Below are 12049 nucleotides of genomic sequence, written 5' to 3'. Positions count from 1 at the left end.
ACAGTCCCTAGCATATCTCGGGGACCAGACGGGGTGACAGTACTCCAGATGGGGAAGCACTTCACTCTTGAAGATCGTTGCGAGGGACGGACCGTCTAGATATCTGAACGACTTTCTTACAAGAACCAATAATTTATTTGCCTGATTTACCTTCTTCTCGCAATGGCCCGAGAACTTCAGCTCATTGTCAACATACACACCTAGGTCTTTCTCACATTCAGTCTCAAATAGTGCAATTTCTTCATCCCGTTGGGACATATGATACGCCTCCTTACCGTTGGTACGCCCCAGGTGCATCCTCTTACACTTCGTGACATTGAATCTCAGCAGCCATTTCTTCGACCATTCTTGGAGCCCATAGAGGTCCTTCTGCAGCTCTTCACAGTCCGCTTGGTTCTTGATTTCCCGAAATAACTTGGCGTCATCGGCAAACATTTGTATGGAGGAGTGTACAACGTCAGGCATGTCATTTATTATAAACAAACAAACAACAACGGGCCCAGTTCACATCTGGCGTCGAATGAAGTTGGACAATAATTGGAGTCGTAAATGAGGAATTACATAAAGAGACGTATTGCCCTAGTGAATAATAATATTGCATATATATATATATATATATATATATATATATATATATATATATATATATATATATATATATATATATATATATATATATATATATATATATATTCTTCTCATGTTGCTGCGCAGGTTCTCAAAACCTGAATTTAGGGGGAAAAGGTCATGTTTGCTGCACATCAAATATTAATTTAAAAGATAGAGATATTCACACAAAATTCTACGCATATTGCATGTGTTCCTTAATTAAACTCCTTCATATAAACTACTTCGTTTGAGTTGTGATGTGAGCAACTTCTACTAATTTACCTTATAGTAACGCGGTATAAGATGTATATTAAAAGGAGTTGAAAACAATGATATATCCATAGCATGTTGCAAGTGTGTGTTGGTGTTGACTGCCACTTTTGGGGTTGTCAGGTGGGTGACCTCTGGGCAACTGCCGCGTGTGTGGACGACTTCAGGCCACCAGGTGAGCGGTTGCAAGGTTGCAGTGTGTGCAACAGTGTCCGCGCCCCACCAACCCTCCCTGGCGGCCTGGCATCCCCGCTCAACGCCATCTATTGATAAACATTGTAATCACGCTCCGTTACGGGGTATCACGGAGCATCATGGCCTTATCTCGATTATTTGCCACTTATAAGACTTAAAAACGTCCCGGAGGGGTGTGGAGCAGGATGCACATCACATGCAGAAGGTCAGTGCAAAGTGTCAGGGAGATAAAACGGTGTTTAGGGAAGTTTTGCTTTGTTCATGTTGCAGCGACTTTGCGGGGAGTCGGGACAGGTTATTTATCCTTGAAATCCACCTGACTTTTGAAATGACAGTAATTATGGGAGAACCTATCAATTTGTGCCGGGGAGAGAGTCCGTGATGGGCGGTAGGGGCGTGAGGGGGAGTAAGGGAAGTGAGGAGAGGAGCAGGCAGTGGTAGGGAAGAAGCAGAGTGCCTCCAAGTTATTGATTGTTGGAGGAAGGCGGCCGTGTGCCACCTCCACCACGGCTCCCCAACAATTTGCATCCCACACTCCTTCTATCCTCTCCCTCTCTCTACATCACCCCTTCATTACCTCACTCTCCCTCGTTTAGGTGATGAGTACAAACATCTCACTTTTTGGCCTCTTATATGTGAATGCAAGAGCAGGTTGCAAGTTGCATGCATGGGTGATCATGTCTGCCCTGATTTGCATATGTGAAACAGGGCACTTTGTACTGTGGTATTCGTTACAGTGGCATGACCTGTGTTGCTCTGTTACAAATGTATTTTTTTCAATATCTAAAGCTTTACTGTGCTTGCATGCAATATATTTCTGTCATCAAGCTTTCCTCTTGTGTGTGTGTGTGTGTGTGTGTGTGTGTGTGTGTGACCAGTGAACTTCGCTTCTTTTTTCTTTTAGGTTCCAGGCGAGGATAAGTTGGTAGACTCCAAATTAAAATGGTGCTGTTTGTAACTTTTTATTTTATTTAGTGAATTTTAGTGTAGTAGTACACAACAAACTTATGCACCAGGATTTTCAGTTCCCAAATTTGGTAATAGGTAAAAAAAAATATTTCACTAGGCTAGTCGTGGTTATTAAAAACTTTCTATGCCGTATTTTATTCATGAATGAACGTGTCAGAAACCGACCACACAAGTACAGTATGAGGGAAAGTTTAGAGCTAGAGTCACAGGCTCAATAGCTCCTTCCAGGAGTCTTCTGTGAGTATAGTTGAGAACATAGCTGTCATTCATCATTGCATTATGCTCATTTCTCTTATGACAGCCTTGTCAGTTAATTTATGCCTTAACACTGTAATCCATATTATTGTCTTGAAAGCAAGGTGATAAAATGCAGAACAATGTACAGTATAATTTGTGCTCAGGAAAAGACTAGTCTTAAATGCTAGACCAAAAACAGATCTTAGTTGCAATTTCTCAAGTTCAAGTTAGGACCAAAGAATTGTTTGTGCCATGAAAAAATTAAAAAGAAATAATCTACTTCTGCCACTGGCTACTTTCACGATACATTTTACCATCTGAGTACAGTATAACGTATGCCACTCATTACTGAAGTTCATTCTTGCTAATATCAGACATCATACGGAGTATTTATTTTAATGACCAACCGACTCAATTAATATAAGTGCAGAATAATGTTTGTCACATTTGTAGTCACAAAATTATTTATGTTTTGAAAATTTCTTGTTATTCAGTTAATCACCCAACACCACACATGGACCACGATGGTAACAAATTTTGAATGACTTTCTTGGGCTACTGGTATTTTGGATTGAATCAATTGCTGTTTGCCATTGTTTGTATACAATTACTTGTATGGATTATGTGTAGTCGATCAAAGAACTATCTGTACTTGAGGGGTCGATGAAATTCAGAATGAACATAACGGCTCTTGTTCACGGTAGGGTTATCACAAATCTTCGTCCCTTGTGTTATATTGTCTAACACAATTTTGTAATGATAGTTTTTGATTGACTGTACTGTACATGCTAAACCTATAAAAATTTGTTTGAGAGTTTTACTGAATGAATATATATAATTATCTCTCCAATGTCTGATGATTCATTTTAAATCACTAAAGTAGCAAAGGTGAGAGGTAGCAGTGGCCTGTGTAGGATCCTGCCATTATTCTTGATAATTTTGTTGAGTTATTTTGAATTCGAATACTGTTCTTGATTCCACAGCTTGGGCTGGTAGAACGTTCAATAAGTCTACCACCATCTGTGTGAAAAAGTATTTCCTTATATTCGTTCTGCATGATAACTTGGCGAGCTTGTGGTTATATCCTCTCGTGTTGGTGATGTGTGACATCACAAAGAAATGTCTCTGGTTCATGTTTTTTAGCCCTTTCATAATTTTTAATGTTTCAGTGAGATTTGCCCTACTGTATCTTGTATGAAGGGTTGTTCGTCCTGAGTCCCTCAGTCTACTTGGATCATGAGATGACATAGTTCCGGAATCATCTTAGTTGCTCTGTGTTGCACCTTTTCTAGGATGTTAGAGCTTTCTGAAAGTAGGGTTTCCATGCCTGTATATAGTAATGCAGACTGGGATGTTCTTGAGATTTGTATAGTTGAAGGAGCAATTTTCCTCTCTCTGTATTCAAAGGTACGCTTTATAATTCCTAAACTCGATTTGCTTTCCTCACTGCTGCCCCCACTTGTTGTGCCACCTTCAGTGAGTGATCTGTCACAATGCCAAGATCTTTCTCTTTATCAATAGTATCCAGTAAAGTGTTATTAACAGAATACAGTAGTTGTACTTAGGGTTGCTGTATCCTACATGTAAGGTCTTGCATTTCATGATGTTAAAGAGCATTTGCCAGTCTCGAGACCATTTGAACAGCTCATTCAGGTCTTCCTGCATTGTTGCGACATCGTCCTGACGTGCTACCTTCACAAAATCTTCATTTCATCCCCAAGCTTGACAATGTGGCTCGATATACAGTATTTTCATCTATGTCATTCATACTTTGAGAACCTTTTTCCGTTCAGAATGTACTCCAATTATTACCACTCTGTTGACTGTCTTCAAGCCAGTTGTTGATCTATGTCAAAATCTTCTACACCTAGAAGTAAGTGTTATCAGCTCGTGTCGCTTTATCATCTCAAACTGGCTCTCTTTTTTTTCTTGCACATATCTTTATCTTTTTGCTACTTATCTTGAAGCCTTTTACCTGCAAATATATTAGTGAATGCCAGAAAATGGTTAGGTAGTGAAAAATTTGGCTCAGGAGTTCGTTAATATACAGTACATATACCGTTTTACTACCACGGCATCCAGCCCACTAGTTAGTGGTCAGTCACTTGCTCGGCTCCCATCAAGTTCCCAGATACCGCTGTTTGAACAAATCATACTGAAAATGGCGACATCGCTTCTTCAGCTGATTGTACAGTCAGCCAAAGATGCACCGACCCCACTCTGGGTCTCGTGCTCGCAATTTTACGTGGCATTACTTGGTAAAGGAAGGCTGTCTGTAAAGGTGATTGTGATTGGTGGATCTGTTTCGGCTGTATCATTGTCAGGATAAATATTAAACAAACCAAAGGTAACATTTTTATAATAATAAACTATTCATTGTTATTTCAGATCATGAGAGGTTTCCAAATGTTCGTATTTGTTTAAATAATTAAGAAAATTTGATGTGAGAATCTTGTGGCAGCTGTGGTTGTAGTTGAGTTGCCAATTCATTAATATAATTTTCTTCATTATTTAAGCAAATATACGAAAATTTGGGAACTTCTCATGACCTTAAATAACAATGATAAGTTTATTATGATAAAAATTCTACCTTTGGTTTGTTTAATAATTATCCTGACAGTGATACAGTCAAAAACAGATCCACCAATCACCTTTACATACAGCCTTCCTTTACCAAGATCCAATTTTAGACAAAAAAGAAATGAGTAGGAATGGATGCAGAAATGGTTTTGGTGGTTAGAACAAGAAGCCATCTCTGTGGGTTCTGGGGTAAGCCTATTGTCTGATCAACTACAGTCAGTCACAGTCCAAAGTTTCGACACCCCCCCCCTGGCTGGGTGTTCGCCGAGGCCAGAGTTGAGGTAAGGCTGGGTGATCGGACGCAGACATTCCACCACCACAACACTCCGAGACTCAAAGCACACGAGCATGGAAGGAATTTTTTACGAATTTTGACATGACCTGAACCTGCATAACAAAATTTCATTCATAACATTGTTGGTACACATAACAATAGCAAGTTAGGAGTGAGGCATGAGAAACTTGGGCTGTTCTCAACCCAGTTATGAAATATGAATACGTATTAATAAACATCACATGTTGATGAACTAAAAGAATTGTGTTGGAAATTAGCTCCAAGTTACCAAACACCATGATTAGGGCGTCATAGATATTTATCATTCAGGTGAAAAATAAAAAAATAATCATATGCGTAACTAGTTGTAATATTGGTGACCTCTGTGCCATAACTCTTATAATCCAAGACACTATGAAGTGAAATTTAAAAACTAAAAACACACGGCCAGGCATCTACGCTGAGGGTCCAGATCTTCGGCAAAGTCGCTGCTCCGGACCAGACAAAATTGTTTGGGTGATACCATGATTAATGTGAATTGCAACATTCCAAGCCAAAATTCTCCAATGTAGTTACTGATGCATCATTAAATATTGTAAACATGACTACAGCTGCTCCCCGACTTACAATGGGGTTAAGGACCCAAATCCAGGTCGTAAGTCGAAATGGTTGTAAGTCGAAAATGCTTAAATAATACATGGAAAATCTAAAATGGGTGTCTCTTTTTCTTCTCAGCACCACAAAACTCTCACTTTTAAGCTTGCCAGCCATTTTAAAATGAATTACAAACGAAAATTTTGTCAGTACACAGCGCAATCACTGACGTTGGGACTTGAAAATGCTGTACGTAATTTGACAAAATTTTGGTACGACTGAGGCGGTTGTATGTCCGGGTGGTCGTAAGTCGAGTAGGTCGTAAATCGGGGAGGAGTTGTATATGAATTCCTAGTGAGTGTGAAACCATAATATTCCCAGGGTTATGGTAATATCTATACATGTATAGGCATCACCTTGTCAACTAACCGCTCAATCCCTCTTGACGAAATTCGGCCGCCGCCACCCTTCATATATGCTGCCCTGATGATTCATGTGTAATACGAGGACTCGCATCTAGTGGTTCCAAGCCAGTGTTTTGGGACCGGGCAAAGTTTTTCATGCTCCAATCTTAACATATTATTGTTATGTGTGGCAACAATGTTATGATGCATTTGTTATGCAAGTTCGTGCTATGTCAAAGTTCGTAATAAGTTCCTTCCTGTGCGCGTGTGCTGTGAGTCTCGTAGTGTTGTGGTGGTGGAATGTGAACCTCACCATCGTAGTGCCTCGTTACCACATTGCTGAACTAGTCTGTGTCCGATTGCCCAGCCTTACCTCAACCCTGGCCTCGGCGAACACCCAGCCAGGAGGTGTCGAAACCTTGGATTGTGACTGTACATCTGATAGAAAATAATCCATATATTTCACAGACAAATATATTAATATGTAATATCTGTATATACAGTATGTAAGCTAAAATTTTAATAAAAAAAAATTGTCAACTGGCTTAACCAGTCTGAGAGTATAGTAGCTTCAATTCTTCAATTCACAACAGATATGGCATTCAACTTATAATTGCAAAGAACCAGGGAGACATAGCTATATTGCACAACTGTTTAAAACAACATGTGAGCCAACCAGACATAAGCTAACTTACTTAATTTAACCACCATAAGTTGAGTTAAGTTTGCATTCATTGTCACATGATGTGGCTCACTGCACATGCTTATTATAACCAGATCAGCATTGTGCATGCAAAGGCTAATGGTGTGAGGGTTTATTCTTGTGCAGTATTACAACACCCTCTTTGATATATCTTTAATTTTCAGGACCAATACCATATTTAATCCTTAAAAAGTGCTATTTTGTTGAGAGTTTTTACACCCTCTTCATATTACAGTATTCTTTATAAAAAGAACATTAATACATATGTATATACATAGAACTATAGATTATACAGTATTATAAAAGAGTCAAGGAAATAAAGTAAGATCTCACAAGTGCTGGAGAAACACTGTCAGGCTTCATTTACCTCCAGAGTAAAGTGTGGTGCCTAGTGACATCCACACACATTAGATTATGCTCTCTAAAATATAAGCTTGTATTGGGGGTCCTCTAACAATCCAGTTTTTTGAGAATTCTAGTATGTTAACCCTTTAGAGGGCAAAGTATCATATAGGTATTTTATTCTGATTAATGCCAGACGATTTTATTCAGCTGAGGGGAGCCTCTGCCCACTAAAGGTTAAGTGCCAGATATTAAAAACTTTACTGTATTACAAAAAGCAACATAATGGGTTAGCATTTAATAGTTATTGCATATCAATGTAGCAGGATGTTTTGATTGTGTCTGTGAATACAATAAATAGAACTTATTTATCAAAATTATATGAACAATTGCATGGATGACCAAAAGATGTTTTTCCTTATCCAGGTATAATCCTAAACCGAGGTCCCATTGACCAATGCTTTTCATGACCGACGATTATATATTGGAGAAATACCCCGCAAGTTTCACTGACTACCCTGTTGATCCGACTTTGTGTGTTATGCAATCATGTCTAAATGCCCCAGCAATACTTCCTCTTCTATTTAACCCATAAATGATGCCTAGCACTTTAAGTAGAGTATATATTGTCTTTAATGGGGATAGTGTACAGTGGTGTGATCAGATTTGATATAGATCTGAAGAGAGCTAATAGGTACAAGATATGTTCATGTGTCAATGTGCTGAAGGTTGCCACTTCACCAGTTTGTTTTTATTTACAATATTTATTATTACAGTATACAGGTATTCTCGTATCAGTCTATTATGGTGTATGTTTCATCATAAATAATATAACAAACAGTATTAAATAATAGAGCAAAATACTGTACAGTGCTGTACTGTATATACTGGGGTAATTTGATTTCAAAATGAAAGACAGCTGAATCTTCCTCACCACTCTCCCCCATCCTCCATAAAGAACATAAGAAAATAAGGATTCTGCAATAGGCCGGTTGGCCTGTGCATGGCAGCTCCTGTCTAGAGTTACAACCACTCTATATCGTCCATGAATCTATCTAGCCTCCTTTTAAAATTTTCCAGCATCCCAGCGCTTAATACAAAGTTGCTAAGCTTGTTACACTCATCTACCACCATATTTGTGAACCAGTTTCTTCCTATCTCCTTCCTAAACCTAAACTTATCCAACTTAAATCCGTTGCTACGAGTCCTATCCTGCTTGGATATTATAAGAACTTTATCTATATCTCCTTTATTGATTCCTTTCACCCACTTAAAAGGAGGGGGGTGAGGTCGGGACTGGCCATACCACGTTTGCCAGATTATTTATTCATTACAGTGTTATATTCTCGCATGATGAGCCTCTTGTGGTGTATGTTTCTTCATAAATAATATATCACACTAAATAATCGAAAAAATATGATATACTGTATAGTTTATAATTTGACTTCAAAATAAAAGGACAAACTGTATGAGACGGTAATCTCTTCCCTGAGGACAAACTGTATGAGACGGTAATCTCTTCCCTGAGGACAAACTGTATGAGACGGTAATCTCTTCCCTGAGGACAAACTGTATGAGACGGTAATCTCTTCCCTGAGGACAAACTGTATGAGACGGTAATCTCTTCCCTGAGGACAAACTGTATGAGACGGTAATCTCTTCCCTGAGGACAAACTGTATGAGACGGTAATCTCTTCCCTGAGGACAAACTGTATGAGACGGTAACCTCTTCCCTGAGGACAAACTGTATGAGCCGGTAATCTCTTCCCTGAGGACAAACTGTATGAGATGGTAATCTCTTCCCTGAGGACAAACTGTATGAGATGGTAATCTCTTCCCTGAGGACAAACTTTATGAGACAGTAATCTCTTACCTGGGGACAAACTGTATGAGACAGTAATCTCTTCCCTGAGGACAAACTGTATGAGACGGTAATCTCTTCCCTGAGGACAAACTATGAGACAGTAATCTCTTCCCTGACCACTCTTTCCCTCCCACTAACTGCCATCAAGGCCATATTTCGATCTGAATATTATTAATCCATTATTATATTCTACTGTGATCAACCTCACTTTATCTTCTCTCCCTCCTCCCTCCCTCAACATAGTACCGGGTAACCTAACAAAAAATTCATTATGAAAGAAGCCATTTATTATGATGAGAAATATAATTTACTAGATATCAAGGTGAAATTATTTAATGTACTGTATACAGGACTTTATCATTTTTTAGTTTAAAATACCGTAGTGGAGACTGACTTGATAGATGCATCAGTTATCGAGGTAACTATACCTGTATGTACAGTACTGAATAGCACTGTATATTATGTACAGATATATTTTAAATACATGCTCAGGTATTCCCCAATTTACAAAATGGTTCATTGCCTGAAAAACCGTTTGTAGATCAGATTTTCATAAATTGGAGCACATTTTCCTATAGACTCCCATTAAAAAAGCTGAGATGCATTCCTATAAAAACAAAAACTTCCTTGAAAGGTCTTGAAAATTTAACTGAATGCTACAAAATATGTTTTTTAATACAAAAAATCGTGTACCCAGTACTGTAATTATAAAACAAAAACACTTTCTCTTTAAACTCTATGCCTTTATTCTACATAATAGAGTACACAATTGAAATTTAAGAATACAGAATTATTTATTTATTTAATTTTCACTTATTACATGAGAAGAAATTAGACAATTAGGCAATTGGGTGAGTGACTGTGTGTCTGGTGGAGATGAGTCTACTTGTCTCTATTGAGTGTAAGGAGTAATTTGTGTGGTGATTGTCAGAGAATGGTGACACACTTTAAGCTAATTTGTAAACTTAATAACATTACAAGTATTAGAGATTAGTGAAATAAGTTATTGAAAAAAGGAGCAGACTGATAGAAAAGTTAAATAATTTTCTGCATAATATTATTGTTACTTAGGAAATAAAATATCACGAAGGGTTTCATAACTTCAGGTACCCCTGTAATTTTATTTGTAAATCTAGGTACTCTACTGTATGGTACTTTTTCATAACTTTGAATTTTCATAAACTGAAACTTTGTAAATTTGAGACTGCTTATACTGTATATGTTGAGAATTACAGCAGTGTGTTGGCAGAAAAAAATAAATTTGTCATCAACAGCGCACATAACAAACATGACTAATACTGCAGTAACAAAGTCCTCTTTGGTATGGACCTTGGGAGTTTTTGTAATTTAGACATGTTCTTGCCTCATCTGAACTCTTATAAGCATCAAGTTTCAAGCTTCTGGGGCAGCAGTTTCAAATGTGTATTTTATGTGGGAGGTGAAATATGTGTGGTGGTTTGTCAATAGCACATCTGGTGTCTTAGCTGGTTAGACCTATTTCAGTTTAAACTCGTGCAACTCACAACCACGTCTGTTGTAAGTTTATTCTATCCTCTCCCCCCGAAATTGTCAAGTTATATTTCAGTTGGGAATATTTAGGAAAAGTAATGAAAGCTGGGATCCTGCCTCTGCCAACCCTTAGCAACAGGGCTCTCACGCTCTGTGTGCTAATTTTTGCACACGAAGAAATGTTTATTCTCCTTTTGTTTTTGACCTTATAATTATTTCCTTATTTTTTGGTACATTCTGAAATTGCGAGTTGAAATATAACCATAACATAGCTCACATCTCAGCATTTTAGCAAGAGGGTTACAGTGGTGAGTCTAAATTGACAACAATGCCACCAGTAATATGAACAGATGCAAATGAGAAGAAAGTTATCTGTGCAGTAGGGTTTCAAAGTACTCTATTTGTATCCAGAGTACGCGACCCCACTTATACACGGTTGACCCCCCAATCCACCCTTCCGCGTGGGACCCACTGTTGCACTAACCAACCCACCCAGCGTATCTCACTAGCTTATGGCAACAACTTTATCTTCTAAATCGATTCTAACTACCATACCTAGCCACCCAGCATCTTTTGCATGAAAATCGAGTCTACCCACCCAGCATCTTTTGCATGAAAATCGAGTCTACCCACCCAGCATTCCTCTTTATTTATCATATCATAATTTCATAATTATATAATTTTTCATCATTTAAACACTTATAGTATCTTTTCAATTATCCATTTTTATGGTGCATCTGGTTGATCTTATTGCTGGAAAGGGGCTGCCTAAATATATTACTTTATGATCATAATAATAATCTCACCAGCTTGTTCATGATCCTCATCCCACATCTCACCAAGGTGTCACCCAAGCATACCTCTCTCTTGCTCTGGTACAGTCAACATCTCCTAGGTGTCCACACACATAAAGTTTTTCTCAATTGTTGAATTTTACCACAATCATGGGCCCTAAGAAGAAATTTAGTGGCAGTGCTCATGGTGGTGAGAGTGAGAAACAAAAAAAGCACATAGTGAGAGAGATTTTGAGGAAAAAGTGAAGATATTGGACTTAAAGCTTGGCTTACTTTATACCTAATTCAATTTTTTACCAAATACTGTATTACAGAAATTGTAATACTTTACAACATTTTATATATACAGCTACTCTTCGACTTGCGACCTACTCGACTTACGACCACCCGGACATACGACCTACTCGACTTACGACCACCCGGACATACGACCTACTCGACTTACGACCACCCGGACATACGACCTACTCGACTTACGACCACCCGGACATACGACCTACTCGACTTACGACCACCCGGACATACGACCGCCCCAGTCGTACCAAACTTTTTTCAAATTACGTATATTCAAGTCCCGACGTTAGTGATTGCGCTGTGTACTGACAAAATTTTTGCTTCTAATTACCTTTAAAATGGCTGGCATACTTAAAGTGAGAGTTTTGTGGTGCTGAGAAGAAAAAGAGACACCCATTTTAGATTTTCTTT

General features: G+C 38.3%; 1 protein-coding gene across 1 annotated transcript in view; it reads left to right on the top strand.

Moving 5' to 3' along the window:
- The first annotated feature begins 1166 nt into the window (after positions 1 to 1166).
- The window catches only part of LOC121869884 (protein split ends-like), a 73548-nt gene continuing 62665 nt past the window's right edge, over positions 1167 to 12049 (top strand). Inside the window, exon 1 of the mRNA XM_042371449.1 lies at positions 1167 to 1279. The gene's annotated coding sequence lies outside the window, so the exon portion shown is untranslated. The remainder of the gene's footprint in view (positions 1280 to 12049) is intronic.

This window comes from Homarus americanus, unplaced genomic scaffold (genome assembly GCF_018991925.1).
Source record: "Homarus americanus isolate GMGI-L3 unplaced genomic scaffold, GMGI_Hamer_2.0 scaffold14467, whole genome shotgun sequence".
NCBI classification, from domain to species: Eukaryota; Metazoa; Arthropoda; class Malacostraca; order Decapoda; family Nephropidae; genus Homarus; species Homarus americanus.
The sequence above is the reverse complement of the archived record's forward strand: the minus strand, read 5'-3'. Positions and strand labels throughout refer to the sequence as shown.